The following is a 22,500-nucleotide window of genomic DNA, read 5'->3' on the forward strand; positions in this document are numbered from 1 at the left end:
GAGAGGGAGGAGGAGGGGAGAAAGAGAAGGAGGAAGAGGAGGAGAAGGAGGAGGAGGAGAATGAATGTATTGTTTCTGCTGAGGAAGACTTCAGGACGAGAAGAAGCTCTCTTAGGAAATCGTGACCGTGATAGTATTGTCTACAGCAAAACTGTAGCTATCATCTTTCTCATAGGAACCCATGGTACGGAGCAGTCACTGTTATACTTTGGGAGCAACTAACGTATCTATAGTATTTTGAGCTTTGATATTCATATCCTGTTAGACATAATTCTAACACACTGTGGTTTGATTCGAACAGGCGAGCTTTCCTAGTTTCTATCACAGCTTTACAAAAGGATTACAAAGGAGGAGCATGCCGACAGGAGACCTTTTGGTCCATAACTAGGTCGCATGCGTAAAAGAAAACATAATAATGATAATAGATAAATAGCTATATAAAATTATGATAAATGATATATGAAATAAATAATAAACAAACAGGTAAATAGTAAATGATAATAAATTGACAGACAAATAATAGTAGATTAAAATCAAGCAAATAATAATAATAAATAAACAGGCAAATAATGACAAACAAACAATATAAAATAGGTGGCATTCATTACAGCATCTTGGTTAGGTGTTTATCTAAACGAAACTTAAGGACGAGTTTGTTTTTAAGCGCATGAGTTCGAGGTGACAATTTTGAGCCCTTCATCAAGTTGTAAAAACAATTCAAGCTACAGTCTGCACAGCTGAAGTTGTTGGAAACTGAAGTATCATTTTCAATCATCTTTATGAATTTAAGTACATCTTTATAAAATAGGTGATACTATTGTTTATTTACTAGCATTTAGAAATAATATATTCGTATGATACAGTCTAGAAAACAAACCCAAGAAATTGCGATTTTAGTATCAAGAGTGTTTGAACGAAGATAAACATTTGGGAACATCGTGGATGGGAAGATGTAGAAACGTGTTTTACGGCGCTTTTTGTTGTCATTTCCTTTATCATTGGAAAAAACGGTAAAGACAAATACCCATAGGTAGCATAACCATGCTAGGGGATGGCTGGAGGAATAGGGGCAAGTTGGGTCCAGAAATTAAGAAAAAAAATATTGAAGAAAAATTAAATACTGAGAAAGGAAGATGTATGTGACATGTAATTTTAGGAAAAGAGGAAGAATTAGAGAAAGATACCCCGATAAAGTCGGAGACGAATGTGAAAATGGAGGTTGAGTAATAAGAGGAGAAAGGAAGTAAAAAGAAAAACTAGAAAGTAATACAGAGTTGGGAACTAAATAGAAATGTCTTGTTTCGTGGAAAGTAGGGAGAGGAACAACAAAATAGATAACAGTAAAAGGAAAACGAAGTTAACTAAGAACAAAAAAAAATTGCAGACGGAGTAGTAAACCAAGTTTGTGTGGTAGAGGAGATGAAGAAAAGTCTGACAAGAACGTGGAGGCGGCGCTGCCCATGGGTACATGCGTTGCATCCATGTGGAGAAAAGGAAAGAAGAGGTTTGCTTTACCAACAAATTATCAGTGTTTCTTTCGTTGTAGAGAGCATCAAACTGAGGAGATAATGCCATAGAGTTTGGAAATGAAAGATATAATGAGAATATGTGTATATATATATATATATATATATATATATATATATATATATATATATATATATATATATATATATATATATATACAATATGTATATCTATACATATGTATATATATGTATATGTATGTATATGTATATATATGTATATATATATATATATATATATATATATATATATATATATATATCACTAAGATATTGAAATCATAAAACAATATGCATTGAAGACAAGCGAGAGAATGAGGAAGTAGATGAAAAATAAGTGGAGGAAGAAAATGAATAGGTAGAGGAAAAGAAACAAGAAACAAAACCAATAGAGGAAGAATAGTTTAACAAAAGAATGTAAAACAAAAGGCATAAGGACAGAAACAAAAATCTGGAGAAGATAGTATTCTAGGATGGCAAGGAAAGAATATAAGAATATAAGAATGAATGAGACTGCAAGAGACCATAAGACCTACACTAAGCACTCCCATGTCCACTTGTTATCCCCATCAACAAAGGGAGAAGAAAATCAAGAAAGACAACAAAGAAAAGTGGAATGAGGCATCATAGTTGTAAAAAGAGAAAGTAGACAGGGAGTACTGATAATAGAGTGTTAAACATATAACCGACTGTATAACAAGAAATGGGATAATCTATCATTGTGATTGAAGAAGAAAAAAAGACAAGAAAGAAGAAGAAGAAGCAGAAGAGAAGAAGATGAAAGATAAGAAGAGAAGAAGAAGAAGAACGACAAGAAGAGAAAAAGAAGAAAGACAAGAAGAAGAAAGACAAAAAGAAAAAGAAGAAAACAGACAAGAAGAGAAGAAGAAAGAAAGATAAGAAGAGAAGAAGAAGAAGAAGAAAAACAAGAAGAGAAGAAGAAGAAAGACAAGAAGAGAAGAAGAAAAAAAGACAAGAAGAGAAGGAGAAGAAAGAAAGAGAAGAAGAGAAGAAGAATAAGAAAGAAAGAGAAGAAGAGAAGAAGAAGAAAGAAAAAAAAGAGAAGAAGAAGAAGAAAGGAAGAGAAGAAGAAGAAGAAAGAAAGAGAAGAAGTGAGGAAGAAGAGAAGAGTTGTAAATGATGAGAAGAGTCATGGAGATAAACAGCTTCCAGGTAGAAAATGGAAGAAGATTGAGAGCGATGAGTCAATTTACAAAGGTGGAGAATGGAGGAAGATAAAGCGGAGACCTACGTGAAAGAGAATCTAGGATAAATGGGGGCTTAAAGCAGAAGGTGATACAAAAAATAAGACAAACTGAAAGGGCAAATTGGAACTGGAAGATGCGCTAATTCTTCTTCTTTGTACTCAATACACACGTGGGCACATACATGCACACACACACACACACACACACACATACACACACACACACACACACACACACACACACACACACACACACACACACACACACAGCTAGGAAAAGACAGAGAGAGTAAGAGAGAGATTGAGAAGGAGGGAGTGAGAAAGAGGGAGAATGGGAAGGAGGGAGCGAAAAAAAAAGAGGTACAAGGATAGAGCAAGGGGATGAAAAAAGGTGAGGGTGGGAGGGGAGGGGAGTGAGGGAGGAGAGTGAGTGGGAGGAGGGAGGGTTTGAGGCAAAGAATAGATAAGAGTAAGGAAATAAAAGAACGAAAGAAACATGAAAATCTAGAGACCATTTCATTTCGAAAAAAATATTCATGATAAATTTCAGAGAGGATGAATTTCAGGGGATGTGAAATCGGATTGCCAGAACTAGCGAACTCAAGAACGGAGGTAATAAGGTCCAAATGAACTGCTATGAACTGCTTTGGGAGAAGAGGTAGATGTCTAAGGAAAAGGGGGAAACTGGATCCCAGAAACGCCGGATTTCGAAGAAAGGGTGCCGTGGGTTGTGGCCAATCCGGATTTGTTGTGCATCGAAAGAGCTTACGACAGTATGCTTTTCCGTTGCGAAAGAAGAGTGAAGGGCCAATGTTTGGCGGATTAGTTCGGGTAACGGGGTTGGTGGACAATGTATTAACAATCATTGTAAGTTACAAAAGACACAAACACACAAACATATATAAAAAATAGACACGGCGTGGGGAGGAAGACACACACACACACACACACACACACACACACACACACACACACACACACACACACACACACACACACACACACACACACACACACACACACACTATCTCGGTGGCGCAGTTGATAGAGTCCCTGACTCTCACTACGGTGGTCCGGGTTCGAATCCTGCTCAGGGCTGGAATAATTTCAGTGTCGCTGCGTTTCGAGTCGTTACTCCAACTCTCGTGAGCAGGGAGTTGTGTGTGCGTGTAAGGTCACAGCATTACCCATAGATCGGTCATACGAGCTCTGAGCTCTCCTCCTGTCACGAGTCCAGTACGTGATCCAAAGACCAAACACCAAGGTGAATACACACACACACACACACACACACACACACACACACACACACACACACACACACACACACACACACACACACACACACACACACACACACACGAGGGAAATAGCTGTCCAACACGTGATCCAAACACCATGGTAAATCACACACACACACACTCACAGTTGGGTGTGTGTTTGCGTGTAAGGTCACAGTATTACTCTTAGGTCGGTCATACGAACTCTGAACTCTCTTTCGTAAGGGGAATAGCTGTCGGTCACGAGTCCAGCACGTGATCCAAAGACCAAGATGAATACACACGGGAGGGAATTAGCTGTCGATCACGAGTTCAACACGTGATCCAAACACCATGGTGAGTCACACACACACACACACACACACACACACACACACACACACACACACACACACACACACACACACACACACACACACACACACACACACACACACACGAGGGAAATAGCTGTCCAACACGTGATCCAAACACCATGGGTCATAGCATTACCCATAGATCGGACCTACGAGCTCTGAGCTCTCTTCCAGGAGGGAAATAGCTGTCGATCACGAGTCCAACACGTGATCCAAAAGACCAAGTGAATACACACACACGGGGGGGGGGAATAGCTGTCGATCACGAGTCCAACACGTGATCCAAACACCATGGTGAATCACACACACACACACACACACACACACACATACACACACACACACACACACACACACACACACACACACACACACACACACACACACACACACACACACACACACAGAGAGAGAGAGAGAGAGAGAGAGAGAGAGAGAGAGAGAGAGAGAGAGAGAGAGAGAGAGAGAGAGAGAGAGAAAGAAATATGTCGCCATGTCGATGTCATACTTGCATACACAGCATAATGCTTCATTTGCTAGGTGTCCACACATAATAGGAACCCAATGACGGGATGTTGTAAGCTTCTTCACATAAAAAGATATTAGGTAAAGTATTTGACATTGCATTCTGTACATTGGTCATGGTATCTTGTTGCTGTCATGTTTAAAAGATGAGACATTTTATATTTCATGTCATGTGACTGTAATTTTCATTTCTAAGAGAGAAATTAATAGCTGTTCTTTTTTAATTTCTGCCTTTGGGACGTTATTGCAATATAAAACAGATTTCTAAATTTGTTTATGATGCTGAAAAAAATTTATATAAAGTGAATATCCCTGAAAGGGATGCGCCATTGTTATGACAAAGCAAAGGTCAACAGAACTCTTGAGTTGTGTATGTTAAAGACAGATTGAAAATTTTTAGAAGCTCTGCCAAGGGATTCGAACCCTGACCTGCGCATATATAATCACAAAGTTCAAGACGCTAACGGGGATTGGATGAAAATGAGACTAGATCTTCTGATGTTACGTGAAGCGTGGTCGGGGACTTGTACAGTCCTTTTGAACCGTCGCACGTAGCTCAGTCGCTAGCGTCTTGACTTCGTGTTTATATACGCACAGGTCAGGGTCCGAGTCCCTTGGCAGACCTTCTAAAAATGTTTAGAACTGAGTACCATGAAGTCAAGGGAATTTAGACTTTCAAAAATAAATATTTTGATTAGCAAACATCGATAATCAATTGATATTTGAAACACGTTCATCACATATTCCTATTATACATTCTATTATAACAACAATAGTTACTCATTTTAATACCTACAGTAATCCCTACTGTCTTGGCAGACGTAACAAGCAATGGTACTCATAAATACATCTCCTTCACGTCAATTGAAGAGTAGACCCCCTTCAGGTCAATCGAAGAACAAAGGGTAGACCCCCTTCATGTCAGTTGAAAGGCAGGTCAATTGAAGAGCAAAGGGGAGACCCCCCCAGGTCAATTGGAAGGCAGACCACCCCCAGGTCAATTGGAAGGCAGACCCCCTTCAGGTCAATTGAAGGCAGACCCCCTTCAGGTCAATTGAAGGCAGACCCCCTTCAGGTCAATTGAAGGCAGACCCCCTTCAGGTCAATTGAAGGCAGACCCCCTTCAGGTCAATTGAAGGCAGACCCCCTTCAGGTCAGTAGAAGAGCAGATCCCCTTCAGGTCAATTGAAAGGCAGAGCTCTTTTAGGCCAATTGAATAGCAGGTCCCTTTCAGGTCGTAACCCACCCTTTCAGTTGAAAATATTGTAATACTTATGAAAAGTGCACAATAAGCGCCAGAGTATGAAAGCCTTACAGTGGTATTCTTAGAAAAATATTTCCTTGTATATCTTATACAAATCCTTGCTGTGGTATTCTTAAGAAAATTCTTTCCTTGTACAAATCTTTCCCTTTCCGAGATTTTTTTTATTTTTTATTTTTTTCTTATTTTTTTTTTAATACTACCTATAGTGTGACGTAAGGTCTCTGGAGTTCTGTGACCAACCACAAATTGAATACATTACGCTGAGATAAAGAAGATTTGCCGACGAGTAACTAAAGCAAGAGGATACATATTCCAAAGAAAACCAATTAGTATTAAGAAGTCATCCACTGCAAGATGAGTAGGGGTGAAAAGGAAGGAAAAGGAATACGAAAGTAACGAAAACAAGTAGAAAATATGAGTTGAAAGAGAAGTAGAGTAGGAAGAACAGTAAGGAGAAAATGACAACCAGCCAGAAAATAAAATGAGAAGAGAAAGTATCGGAGATTGGGAGTAAAAATGAAGAGGACAACCAGTAAAAAATAAATAAAAAATAAGTGGAAGAGAGAGGTATGAAAAATGTTTTGAAGATTAAAAGTAGAAAAAATCAGAGCAGGTGAGTAGGAGGCGCATCAGGAAAAAATAAGTCGGAAAGATGTCCCTGTCTGACCTTCTGACCCTTCCAAAAGCGGCACCATTATCGCAAATTCAGTCTTGGGTCTTAAGGTATTCCTGGAGCAAATGTTAGGTTTGCAAACTCAAATAGATATATACTTTTGGCATAATTTTGTTACTGCTGATTTAGCCATGATTCCCTTGGGAGATATTCATTAATCATATATACAGAAATAGCTAATAAGTTATATCGAGATAGATATAGACCGATGTAGAGATACAAAGATGAGAATATATATATACATGGGACAGAAATATGGAACATAAAAGAGAAAGAGAGGAAGAGTTTGTGTTTGAGATGAAATTCCTGATAAGTATGGTAGGGGTTACTAGGCTGGATAGAGTGAGAGACGAGAGGTGAGGAGGAGAGCGGGTGGAAAGAGAGTGGAGATACGGTTGATGAAAGAGTATTGTGGTGTTTGGGCACATGGAAAGAATGAGTGAACAAAGATTGGTAAAAAAGGTGTGGAAGGCAGAGGTAGAAGGAATGAACACGAAGGGGTTACCAAGGATGAGATAGATGGATGGGATAAAAGGGGTAATAGGGAAGAGGGGAATGTCTGTTGAGGAAGGAAGGGAGAAGACAGAAAATAGGGGTGAGTGGAGAATGGTTGTGTATGGATGCTGTTGTGATACATGAAAGGGAGTGGGTGGGGGATAGGGATGAGTAAGTATGTGTGAATGATATTTTGACGCAATCCAAAGGGATTTCTCCCCGTCTTCTCTTTTTCTGCATGAGGAGACGGAGAGGAGTCGGGTTGCCGATTAAATGAAGCGGCCTTGCTGTGGATGTGCTGTGTCTTACTATATTACTTCTGATCCAGGCCAGTGGGCGAGATGCAGGGATGACCCGTCATCCGGGAGGAGCCGAGAGAAAAGGGAGGGATGAGGTTAATGGGAGTGGACTATGTTGGGATGGAATGGGTGGAAGTGGTTTTTATGCCTTTGTTTTTGGCTACCTCCCTTGTAAGGAGGTAGCAATAAAAACACTAGGAACGTGTGTTCACAAATGCGTAAGTAACCACTAGGAAAAATAAACCAACGAAGAAGAGCGCTTTCGTATAGTTACATCTTCAGTGCAGATACAAAGAAGGATAATTCCTTCTTTGTATCTGCACTGAAGATGTAATTATACGAAAGCGCTCTGCTTCGTTAGTTTACTTTTCCTAGTGGTTACTTACGCATATATATATATATATATATATATATATATATATATATATATATATATATATATAATGTGTGTGTGTGTAGAGAGAGAGAGAGAGAGAGAGAGAGGGAGGGAGGGAGGGAGAGGTTGAAGCTAGTGGGACAGATTACTTTAAAATACTTTTACTCTATGAATTGATGCCAGGAGGCACATAGCTGTAGCTGAAGTCCTTACCTTTACCCTGTGTGCTCTGGTATCCAGGGCAAGTGGCAGTCACCCTAATCCAGGAATAGTTTTAAAACGAAGTCGAGCGAAGCTTGTAACTTCTTTGACCATTATTGGGTTTCCAATACTCTCGAAACGCCATTAAAACTTGCGGAAATGCCAATATATAACAAGGAAAGGAAGCTTCTCTTCTTGTTTTTCTTATTAGTTTCCTTTCTTTTCGGTCTTTCTTTTTTGATATGTGCCTGTCTCTGCCAGTTGTGTCTTCTTTTGTTTTCTCCATCCTTCTCCCGCCATCCAAAGCTCTCTTTCAGTGATTTGTTTTACAGATATTGTTATGACCAGGTCATTCTATTCAGCTGAAGGAAAGGTTTGGTCTCGCTCGGTTTCCAGTGTATGTATATATGTGTATATATGTATATATGTGTATACATGTACATATGTGTATATATATGTTTATGTACATATATGTATATGTATATATATGTATATGTATATATATATTATATATATATATATATATAATATATATATATATATATATATTCATTGTATATATGGGCAGGAGATTTTCTCTTTTATTTATATATATATAATTTCACCAAACCGCGCTTTTAGGGCTCAGATTAAAATCAATAGGCAATACTATACTGGTATTATTACTACTACTATTACTACTAGTAGTAGTAGTACTACTACTACAATTATTGTTATTACTACTACTGCTACTAGAACTAGTACTACCACTACCACCACTTCTACTGCCACTACCATTGATCTTATCAGTACTACTACTACCACTTCTATCAACACAATCATTATCACTACCACTACCACTACCACTACTACTACTACTACTGCTGCTGCTCTCGCTACCACTACCTTTTAACCTTTAGAGGGGCTTTACAGGGTCTAACGGTTGCTCGAACGCGGTGATGTGTGAACGTGTGAACGGGGTATTTGGTTGTCGAACACGTTGGTTAAACCCCAAATACCCCGTTCACACGTTCACACATCACTTTAAACACGTGTCTGTCGTTGTTAATCCCACAACCCCCATCATTTCCACATGCCTTGCCACTTCCATCTCTAGTTCTACCGTCACTTCCGCTACTAAACTCAACATCCGACTCTCACGCAATAGAAAGCGAGATACCCGTGATAGGGCAAAGATCTGTCAGTTACGTCAATCCTTCTTTTATTTATTTGTTTGTTTGTTTTTTAACCTAATGTTGGATCGCCTCCGCACCTGGCCATGGCTGTCAGGAACCACAGCAGAACCAAATCACGGTTACCTGGGTTACCGCGCGTCCTACACCATTACCATTACTTTCATTATTTCATTACTACTACAACTATCTCAACGCGTTCTACCATTCTTATACTACCTTGTGCACTGCAACTGACAAGAGACTAATGAGAATTACGAAGAATCCTTTGTGTTCATCACTGAAGTAAATTTGTAATCATTTCAAAGGCGTGTCATTGATGGAAATACTAATTGGGTATGTAATACAACATTATTTTCTCTGTTCTCTTGGATGCCTTGATGCCTCAAATAGATAGATATTGATGTAACAAATGCCAGGCGGCTTTGTTGAGCTAAAAGGAATGTGAGCTGGCCGGTAATAATCTAGGTCGGTTGAAATTCTGTTCAAGTCAATCTTCATTTCTAAGCTGCATAGAATCATGTTACCTTTTAGCGTAACAAGGTCGTCCACATTATCGTCTTAATCTAATCCTCTTCTGTAAACATAATCCTGAAATATATAAAATATCTTAATGTATCATCAGTGTCTGTAATCGATATTATTACTTCGTACAAATAATTTCCGACAGTCGTGCCGGGAATCGAACAGAGACCTTGCTTGATGCAAAGCCGATACTTTACCCACTGAGCCACAGGGGCTACTATAGATCAGACGGTAGACTATTGGCTTGGCATCAAACGAGGCCCGGGGCGACTATCGGAAATTATTTGTATGATTATCGTTGTTACTAGCGATTCACTTCGGTTATTACTTAGTGCTATCTTTTGTCAATTTTTACTTGTTCCAAACAAAATGTTGTCCTCAAGAATGAAGCTAAGTACCTATAGTATTGCCTTAGATCATACGGAAGTGACCGGTGAGTGAAATGGGGTTAATCTTTAATGTTTCAAATATCCGTGCAGTAGTGGATCCGCTGGCTTCGACTGAACGCTTGGCGAGTTCTTTCCGCCGGGCTGGGCGGAGCATCATTCGACAAACGTATGTGCGTGATGGACACTTCTGACATACGTGATTGCAAAAGGTGCCGCGGTGGTCATAAATGTCACCTCCAGCGTTTGTTTTACTTCTTTGCTGTTGTAGTTTACTTGGAAAATGTCTGGTGTGGCCCCAACCCTGTTTGGTTTGTTTATTCCACTCGCTCGTTTGTTTATCTACTTGTTTGCCATTTCTTTGTTTATCTATGCAATTGTTGGTTTATTCAGCTTTTTGTGTATATATTAGTTTTATCTATCCAGTCGTTTGCTATATCTTGTTTATTATTTGTTTTATTATTTGTTTATTTATTTACTTGTTTATCTATTTACTTGTTATTTACTGGTGTATTTGTTTTTTGGTACTTTATTTATTTGCGTGGAAACACTGTAGGTACCTCTGATAAGCGAAGCATATCCACTTCGTATTTATTTTGCGTGAATGAACAACATCTAAGAATTCGTCCAAAAGCGTCTTAGGCTCGAGTTCCAGAAGCCGATCATCGATGTCCTCACCCGACATGACTACAATAATCTCCTGATTCAGTTTTATGATTCAGTAGTTTTCTCTTGCAGGTCGTAAGACCCATGATTGTTGTCTTAGCCCGTAAGCTCTTGTTGTAGTTTGGCGACTAAGTCGTAAATGGGTAGAAATGACTTTTCGACTCGTAGATATGATACGGTCGTAAAATGACAGACTCAGTTGAAGGGAATAAAACTCTGTGAAAAGGAAAACGTCCTGAAACTTTTGATGCCAAGGGTCGAAATCTTTTAGGGACGAATTCTGTGAAGGGATAAGGAAAATGTTGGCAATCATTTTCGGTAGATTTGAAAAGGATTGGTTCTTTAGATTTCTCTCTCTCACGGGCATTCAAACGAAGACGTATACGAGGACATCTATCGGGTGCGTAGATTCAGCCGAGGATTGGTGGGGGTAGTATACGGTGGTAGTAGTGGTGGTGATGGTGTTGGTGGTGGTGATAGTATGAGGTATGGTTCTTGCTCTCCGGCGCGTTGTCAACCACCTCGGCCACCCATCCTGGCTGCGAGAGAAAGAATCTTGTACGCTCACATACACAGTGTGTGTTTGTGTGAGTGTTGTTTGTATATATCTATGTATGCATGTCCATGTGATTCGCCATGGTCTTGGATCACGTGTTGGACTTGTGATCGACTGAAATTTCCCTCCCTGAAGAGAGTTCAGAGTTCATATATCTCCGATCTGTGGGTAATTTTGTGGCCCTACACGCGCACACACACACACAACTTTGCGCCCACGAAAGTTGGAGTAACGACTCGCAGCGCAGCGATGCTGAAATCATTTCAGCCCTGGGCGGGATTCAAACCCAGACGGCCGTAGTGGCAGCCGTGAACGCTACCAATGCGCCGTCGAGTCTCGTGTGTGTGTGTGTGTGTGTGTGTGTGTGTGTGTGTATTCACCTCGGATCTGCTGCAGTCTCTGTCGAGACAGCCAGACACCACCCTACGGCAGTGAGCTCAGAGCTCATTATTTGCCGATCTCTGGGTAGGTCTGAGACCACTCACACACCACACACCGGGACAGCAAGGTCACAACTCCTTGACTAACGTCCCGTACCTACTCACTGCTAGGTGAGCAGGGGTTACACGTGAAAGGAGACAAACCCAACTTATCTCCGCCCGGCAGGGGAATCGAACCCCGGTTCTCTGGCTTGTGTGTGTGTGTTTGTGTGTGTGTGTGTGTGTGTGTGTGTGTGTGTGTGTGTGTGTGTGTGTGTGTGTTTTTGTGCTTATAATTGCATGCATTTGCCATAAGCGTGAACTCGGGTAAATACCTTTCGTAGGTTTCTTTGTCTCACTGAGTGATGTGGGAGCGATGCGGCGTTTGAAAATCACGTGTTTTTCGGACTGAAGGCATGAACAGAGGACAGCCAAAATCTCTGTAACGCACTCTAACACTTTATCACTTGACTATGTATGACTATATACACTCATAATGTGAAACGACACTGTATGCACAGATGCAAATATAATCAACAACACATGGTGCTTGACAGGGCACAAAGTCGTTGGTCATGTAAGAACATAAGAACATAAGAACATAAGAAATAAAGGAGACTGAAAAAGACCATAAGGCCTACACTAGGCAGCTCCGTATCCATCACCACCTGTCGTCCCCATCCATAAAGTTGTCTAATCGTTTTTTAAAACAACTGATAGTTTCAGCGCTTACTACGTGGTTACTAAGTTTATTCCATTCATCGACCACCCTATTTGTAAACCAATTCTTGCCTATTTCCTTCTTAAATCTAAATTTGTCCAGTTTATACCCATTACTGCGAGTCCTGCCCTGTTGTTTTATTATGATGACCTTGTTTGCATCACCCTTGTTATAGCCTTTGATCCACTTGAACACTTCTATTAGATCACCCCGCACTCTGCGTCTTTCCAGAGAGTGTAAGTTTAGGTGCCTAAGCCTCTCTTCGTAAGGCAAATTTCCGAGTCCATGTATCATTTTGGTCATTCTTCTCTGTACTGATTCTAGTAAATTTATGTCCATTTTGTAGACGGAGACCAAAACTGTACCGCATAGTCAAGGATGGGTCTAACTATCGCTAGATAGAGTTTAATAATTACCTCTGCACTTCTATTTGTTACCGTCCTAGCAATGAAGCCTAATGCACTGTTAGCTTTATTTCTGGCGCTAATGCACTGCTTCCTGGTTTTAAGGTCCGGACTCACCAGAACTCCCAAGACGAACAAAGTCACGTTGTTTGTACCCTTAGTGATAACGAGGAGCAGCATGGTAAACCAGTGTACTTACTAAGGGAAGTAGCAATGCGAATGCGGCGTGCACATATGTGTATGTGGCCGGTCACATGGGTATGCGGCAGTCACACCAAGATACTCTTGCTGATGGGGGTTTGGCTGTGTTGTAGGTGAAACTGCAAGAAGATTCTGAATAAGTAAGCATATGCTGCTAGGGCTGCTTGGAAATTTGCGTGGGGTGGTATCCAGCGCACTTACAGCATACATAGATTTAAGAAGGTAATAGGCAAGAACTAGTTTACCTATAGAGTGGTTAAGGAAAGGAATAGACTAAGTAACCATGTAGTGGGCGCTAAAACTATTATTTTTTTTAACTTTTTTATTTTTTATTTTTTTAACTTTATGCATGGGGATGATAGGTGATAATAAACTTGGAACTCCTTAGTGTAGGCTTTATGGTCTCTTGCAGTCTCCTCTATTCTTATCTTCTTATAAGGTAATTCTTGTGTAGGTTTTGAATAATCGCTGCTGTTTGCCAATTTCTTATGATTCCCTGCTCCATGTATGGGTTCATTGCTCGTATGTAATGTTCGCTATGTAAGTTTGGTTTATTGTTGTAACAGTCAACGAAATCACGAAGAAGTTGATGTGGTGGTCATCATGGAAACAAGTTCCTGTTCGATTTGCTTAGGAAAACATCATTATTATTGGATACTGTGTACTTTGAGGGTAGAGAAATGAAATCTAGATTTCACTAACATAAAATACAAGTAAAGTTACAGCTGATAGATACTCAACTTATGGATGCAACTAGACTTGTTATCAGAGATAGAGGAAGAGAGAGAAGAAGGAGAGAGAGAGAGAGAGAGAGAGAGAGAGAGAGAGAGAGAGAGAGAGAGAGAGTGAGAGAGAAAACAATATAAACCTCTTGCCCTGTTGAGAAAAAGCTTTTTTGCCTCTCAATTTCCACACGCTCAAGTTGTCTTCATAGAAATTACTTGGAGTTCCAACAAGACACATTTCATTTACTTAGATTACCTTTAGATATGAAAGAAATATGGAATAGTCATCATGGGCATCTCGGAAGTCTTTCAAATCTTTCATAGAAAAGGAAGACCTAATTCTTTAGAAACGTATACATAAGCATTAAAATAGAGAGTTCTTGGGAGCTTAGATTTTATCTTCTCACAGAGAAATGGAAGGAAATAGTTATAGCAACACAACTATTGCTTGCAATTTTATATAGACATGCTTAGTAGAAAAGGATATGAAATATGAGAGACTGCCAGCGTGCGTGCATGTGTGTATGTGTGCGTGTGTGTGCGTGCGTGCGTGTGTGTGTGTGTGTGTGTGTGTGTGTGTGTGTGTGTGTGTGTGTGTGTGTGTGGAGTGACAAAGAAAAAGAGATAGAGAGGGCGAGCGAGCGACAGTGAGAGAGAGAGAGAGAGAGAGAGAGAGAGAGAGAGAGAGAGAGGAGGTAGGAAGGTAGTGGGTGGGATCGAAGGTGGGCTCAATATCAGAAGTTCTAGGCGATATATTGGATGCTTTCATGTCTGTGTTTGCGCGTGCGTGCACATGCACTCACACACACACACACGCACACAAACACACACACACACACATACACACACACATACACACACACACACGCACGCACACATATGCACACGCACACATACATACGCACACATACACACACAGACACACATACACACACACACACACACACACACACACACACACACACACACACACACACACACACACACACAAATACATACATATATACATACATATACACATATACTGACACAAACACGGTAGCGAGCTGGATTCAGAGCGTCAAGTATAGACAAACATCCGTCTTTACGCTCAAATGAGTTTCTGTTCTTGTTTAATGACTGACCGAGATGGCTTTTCTTTCTTCGTGGCCTCGGGAGTCTGAGGTCTTTCCTCTTTCCAGGAACTCGTACTTAAAGGTTTGCCCACGTAGTTATTTTGTTGCCAGAGCACTTTTTCGAGAGAGATTCTTCATTTTCCTACTGTTGATTCTAATATTCTTTTCCTAGCCTTCCTTTCCCCCCCAAAAAAAAAAAAATGTTTTAATTAAGCCTATCTACAATGATGCTGATGTAGATTTTATTTTTTTTATACCGCCAGAAGATTTCACTCAGCGTGGGTCGAACTAAGATCATCTCGGCTGAAGATGACTAAGCCATCTTGGTCTTGCGATGTCGTTTTCAATTATTCAATTTTGGCTAACGGCAGACACAGTTGGAGCCTTCTACCGATTGAGAAAATGATACAATGTTTTTTGTTCGTCTTTTTTTTTTCATTGTCATCCCTATTATCGTTCCTTTACAGCGAGATGCAAATGCCCATGGAGGCACTGTACACTTGAATTGGCCTTTTGTGCAGGTCGGCAATGAGCACAGAATTTGCATTAGAAGGATTCAGAATCCATTCGGACGTAATGGAGGACTCGAACCCCGTACGGGGTCAAATGGCCATCAGCATTGGTTGGAGGATATACGGACAAGGGGTGTGACGTCTGCCAGTGTGAGGGGGGCCCGGGGGGAGCTTACACAGGTGATCGTATGTATGTATGTATGTGTTTGTTTAGCTATGATGAAAAATTATGGTTGTCAGTGATTATCATTATCATCATTATCTATTATTACTATCATTATTATCGTTGTTGTTGTTGTTATTATTATTGTTATTGTTATTGTTTTTATTATTTTTATTATTATTGTTGTTGTTATTGTTATTATCAATGCTATTATTATTGTTATTATTATTGCTAATAAATCATTGTCGTCGTCGTCGTCGTCGTCGTCGTCGTCGTCGTCGTCGTCGTCGTCGTCGTCGTCGTCGTCCTCCTCCTCCTCCTCCTCCTCCTCCTCCTCCTCCTCCTCCTCCTCCTCCTCCTCCTCCTCCTCCTCCTCCTCCTCCTCCTCCTCCTCCTCCTCCTCCTCCTCCTCCTCCTCCTCCTCCTCCTCCTCCTCCTCCTCCTCCTCCTCCTCCTCCTCCTCCTCCTCCTCCTCCTGACCCCATAAACGGACAGATAAAGAATAAACACTGGATTGAAGGATTATTGCAATGTCCAAAAAGAATTATTACGTTAACACTGAGGGCAAAATACCAATAATCACCGTAGGTTTTTTGCTTTATATATTGAGTATGAAGTTCATATTCTTAAAATTGCATGTCATGTACAATTTGGTTTCACACACGAAAAAGAAATTCATATATTGATAAAAAAAACATGGACTATTTTTACTATTAATCCAGTTAGTTAATCTTACTAACTCGTCAAACTGTTTTAGAACATATATGTATTTTCCATTCTGCAAATCCGCAGACAAAACATTATCAATCCTTCACTTTCAAAAAAGGTACCTTACCAATTACCGAAGTATTTTGATGGTTTATCTGTCTATATACCAAGATAGGTTTCCAGCCCAGGTTTCTTACTTCAACCCATCCATCCATCTATCTCATCTCTCAGTTTGATGGTAGTCATAATAAAAGGAAAATTAGCACTTGCTGTGTAGGAGATTAATCGACATAAGATACAATCTATTTGTTATTATTGGGGTTCCAAGGAGATTAATAAGATCTTCGTTTGTTGATGATAGCCGAACTGGAAGAGAAGATGTCACCCATCAATGAAGACACTTTACAAATATACAGAAATGAATATGATTTATTCTGTGGTGTGTTTCTTCATATGTGAGACTGCCATAATTCAATAAAATCGCCTAGAGGCAGATAGAAGAAGAGGATAAATACTAATTAATATAAAAGATTAATTAAAACGTTCCGATCCCAAGGACACAGTCGTAGACCTGAATAAAACTGCCTGGCGTTGGCGAACATAAACAAGAAGTATCACTTCATACAGGAGCTTATTAGTGAATTTATCTACATATTGTGGGAATCAGGTCGTCAGTCCCTAATCAGAATGAAATACAAATAATACTCGTATTTAATGTATTTGAATTTTAGAACCATTAATGAAAATTGGTGAAGTTTTAAAATAGAAAAAAAAATGAAAGTTAGCGAAAACCTTTCATCCCAAAAATTGTACAAACGAGCCCTTATGTCATTGAAATCTTGCATAATGGTGTAGTCAAAGACCAGTTTACATTGTGCCCCTCCCTCTTAACAAGCATGGTGGGGCCGTGGAAGAACACCCGAGGAGGAAGATTCAAGGATAAAAATCACCTCATCTTATCCTGAATGGATTCCGCAAAGTTCATTTTGAAGGTGTTTGGACTCCTATAGATGCCTTGCAGAAGAAATGCGTCTCAATAAGAGTCTGTTTCTATCTTCTTCTGTCTTCATCAACTTCTCCATCTCCAGTACGATGCTCACAAAGCTTCCCCTACCGACCCATCTCCCTGTCTCTTACCACACTGATTGTTTTATTTTATATTGTCAATATACTAATGACTTTAGTGGAACCCCTACGGACCAGAGTTTTTTTTTTTTTTTTTTTTTTTTTTTTTTTTTTTTTTTTTTTTTTTTTTTTTTTTTTTTTTTTTTTTTTTTTTTATTTTTTTTAGCATTGCTACTCTTTTTATATATCTTTCCTGACTCTCCAGTTCCATATTATTCTAAGAGACAATGACACTGGGTATCACCAACGAAAAACAAATCAATCTCCATATTCATGACCAAACTCTCCCCCTTTCCTACCTCCATCTCCATCTCTATGTTTTCATTGTTGTCATTGTTGGCCATTATTGTCTCTTGTCCCTTTTCCATCCCCCACCAGTGTCCCCCTCCTCTTCACCCAGTCACCACTGTTCCAAATGTCAACATTCCTGCCTGCAACTACAGGGGGTCCATTACCTTTTACACTGACACCATATCCCTTGCCACAAGCGCTCATGGTTCACATAATACCGTGCAGCACTGTATGGCTTTTGCTGAGGTAATCGTCAGACTATCATTAGGTGAGTGTACTGTACATCAACGCAGACTGGGCCTACATTGGTTCAGATCCCTCAAACCATGACTACAACCATTCCCGATAATAAAATCACTTGGTGTTCACTAGGATAAAAACTCTAAAGTAAGAAAGGTGAGTTCTGTTGTCGTACGACAATTGTTCCCACCAGAGCCGCTATCACCACAATCACCAACACCCTCTTCGAAGCATGTGAACGCTTGAGAATTCTTTAATTGGATTAGAAAGATTCTTTACCAGTGTTGAGATACTTGCACATGCGAATAATTGATTGTATCACTGCGTCTTTGAACTTAACTATTCTTTAACCTTTCACTGTGCACGTGATTTCTTCGATTAAATGAAACTAGACAGTCAGAACACGTGTGCAAGTCGTGAATTACAATGAAGATGTGAGTAAAGACATTTTCAAAACATTTTCTTAGCAGATGTTTTCCTTTGTTCAATAAAGGTCATCCTGGTACGACGATAGTAAATATGTAAAATGTGACTATCAGTGAAAAGGTTGGCTAAAAATAAAAGAATATCTATAAAAGGGGACAAATGACGAGATAGGGATGTGGAGAGACCACTAACTTAACCTTCCTTATTTGACCTGACTACTACTAGATCAATTGGATAGGTAGTTACTTGCAATGAATTCAGTCAACTACAAAATGTATGTACGAGGTATGAGCATTTCTTAAGTGATAAGCTGCAGATTGAATTAATTGTTATTTGATATGAGCCCATGAGGAGAATAAGAAAATAGTTCGGTCGATTTTGTCGATAACAGAAAGAGAGATTTATAAAACTGCCTAGAAACAAGCTATTGGTACTGTTCGGCCATGTGAAGATGATCGAGAGGATAGGCCCGGGATAGGATGAAGACAAATAATCGACAGAGACCTAGAGTCCACTAACTTCTGTTGAATAAATGGAAAATAAGATTGTACCGATACCGAACGAGTGGAGAAGTGCTGGTCACACCTATTTGTTCCTTTAACATGTTTGTTTTTTTCTGAATTTTTAAGTGTTTATCATACTGATGTAATTTTATTTATCATATACTTATACATAGAAATAATTTCGGAAAGTCGCTCTGAGAATCAAACCGAAATATCGCGCGAATGTCGGAAATTATGTGATTTGCTTCGCTGTTACTGGCGATGCACTTCAGATATACATACATGCATATATACATATGAGTGTATGTGTGTGTGCGTGTGTATAAATTATTATATACCATATGTATGTATATATATATGTATGTATATATATATGTATATATATATATATATTCCTATATTATAGATATATAGATAGATATATTTACTTTAAACATTTCTTTCTTTCATTCATTTAAAAGCCTAAAAATTGATTTATTATTGCCTACTCTTTTTTCAGTATATGTTCGTTTCTTTACATATTTTAAAATAATTTGTCTATTTATTCAAATGGTAATTTGCACAAATTTACATGTTTCTATTTTCATACAAAAGCTCTCAATACAACTCTCATCTTATAATACATATTTCTTCAGTTATCAAATTAAGCTGTTGATTGGGGACCCCTTTCCACATATGTGGTCGCGACTTGGCCCAGGAGACATCGGTTTCCGATAGAGCTCGCCGTCAGAATCTCGCGTGGTTGACTTGTTTCTGGAAAATAGGCACGAAATACCTCGTATTGGTTTCTCAGTGTACCACCAGGATGCCTGAGATGTAAATAAACAAGTAGATAAGTAACGAAAAAAAAATTAAAGGTATATGAATACCATGATAAGTGATTGGATTTATTAATGCATATAAAGAGTAATCAATAAGGAACAATAAAATAAATAAAGGAGGCAAGGAAATATGATAAATGGCGGTGGGTGAATATATAGGAAAGAAAAGATGAATATGAAGATGAACAAATAAATTTATATAAATGTATTTATATATATATATATATGATATATATATATATACATATATAATGTGTGTGTATGTGTGTGTGTGTATATATATGTGTGTGTGTATGTGTGCATATTTGCATGTGTGTGTATGTGTGTATATGTGTGTGTGTATGTGTGTATACGTGTGTGTGTATGTGTATATATGTGTGTGTATGTGTATATGTGTGTGTGTATGTGTGTATATATGTGTGTGTGTATATATGTGTATGTGTGCGTGTGTATATATGTGTATATATGTGGGTGTGTATATATGTGTATATATGTATATGTTTATATATATGTGTATATATATGTGTATGTATATGAATATATATATATATATATGTGTGTGTGTATATGTGTGTATTGTTGTATATATGTATATAAGTGTATATGTATGTGTATATATATATGTGTATATGTATGTGTATATAAGTATATATGTGTATATGTATATATATATATATATATATATATATATATGTATATATGTATATATGTGTATATGTATATATATATATATATATATATATATATATGTACATTATATGTGTATATGTATATATAGGTATATGTATATATGTATAATTATATATATATATATATAATATATGTATATAGATGTGTGTATATGTGTGTATATATTGTTTTCCAGAAACCACCGGAAAATTGAAAAAACAGATACCGAACGTTTTCGTATATTAAGACATTTTCAAAGGTACAGAAAAGCAATAGAGAAAGAAACAAGATGTACATAAGAAGACGGGATATTTGGAAAGGTCCCATGTTACAAATTACCTTTTCGAATATCCTCTGTCTTCTTATGTATATTCTGTTTCTTTTGTTATGTATATATATGTATATATGTATATATATGTATATATGTATATATATATAATATATATATGTATGTATATGTGTATATATGTATGTATATGTGTATATATGTATATATATGTGTGTATATATATGTATATATATGATCACTAAGAACCCACAGTCGGAATAAAAAGGAAACTTTAGAAGAATGTGTAACTTCTATATTTCGGCTAATAGCTATAGCCGAGGGCTATGGCTATTAGCCGAAATATAGAAGTTACACATTCTTCTAAAGTTTCCTTTTTATTTCGACTGTGGGTTCTTCGTCATTATTAATTACATATGTGCCACAACATTTTGACTAAGTGATGTATATATATGTTTATATATATGTGTGTATATATATGTGGATATATACATATAATATATATATATATATATATATACATATATATATATATATATATAATATATATATATAATGTGTATATATATATAATGTGTGTGTATATATATACATATGTATACATATATATATAATTATATATATATATATATATATATATATATATTCATAGATATACCAAAGGCTTTTTCCCCGTACACGGGGGGTAGCTAAAAAGAAAAAGGCATAGAAACCACTCCCACCCATTCCATTTCATATATATTCCACTCCCCTCCACCCTCCTCCCTCCCTCTTATCTTGGCACCTCCTGGATGACGGGTCATCCCTGCATCCTGTCCACTGCCCTGGGTCAGAAGCAGTGTCGCAAGACACAGCACATCCACAGCAAGGCCGCCTCATAAATTCGGCGGTCCCCCCTCTCCGTCCCCCCATGCAGAAAAGAAGATGGGGAGAAATACCTTCGGGCTGCGTCAATTTTTTTCTCATACTTCATCATCCCCCATCCCCCACCCACTCCCCCTCATGCATCACAGCATCATCTATACACAACCACTCTCCATTCACCCCTATCTTCTGTCCTCTCCCATCCTTCCTCCACAGACATTCCTCTCTTTTGTAATGCCCCTTTCACCCCATCCATCCATCTCATCCTAGGACGCCCCCTCATATTCACTCCTTACACCTCTGCCTTCCACACTTCTTTTACTAATCTTTCTCCACTCATTCTTTCCATGTGTCCAAACCATTCAAATATATATATATATATATACGGTATATATATATATATATATATGTATATATATGTATATATATATATATATATGTATATATATATATATATATATATGTATATATATATATATATATATGTATATATATATATATATATGTATATATATACATATATATATATATGTATATACATATATATATGTATATATATATTGTGTGTGTGTATATATATATAATATAAAATTGTATGTATATATGTATATATATAGTATATATATATATATATATATACAGTATTATATATATATATATATGTATATATATATATATATATATATATATATAGTAAGAATATACCTATTACGCGTAATCCCTGAATGTTTATTCAGTGAATACGCGTAATCCGTTTCACTAACCTAACCTAACCTAACCTAACCTGACCTGACCGAACT

The sequence above is a fragment of the Oratosquilla oratoria genome, chromosome 5 (genome assembly GCF_046742065.1).
Source record: "Oratosquilla oratoria isolate Oo_2021 chromosome 5, ASM4674206v1, whole genome shotgun sequence".
Lineage (NCBI taxonomy): Eukaryota > Metazoa > Arthropoda > Malacostraca > Stomatopoda > Squillidae > Oratosquilla > Oratosquilla oratoria.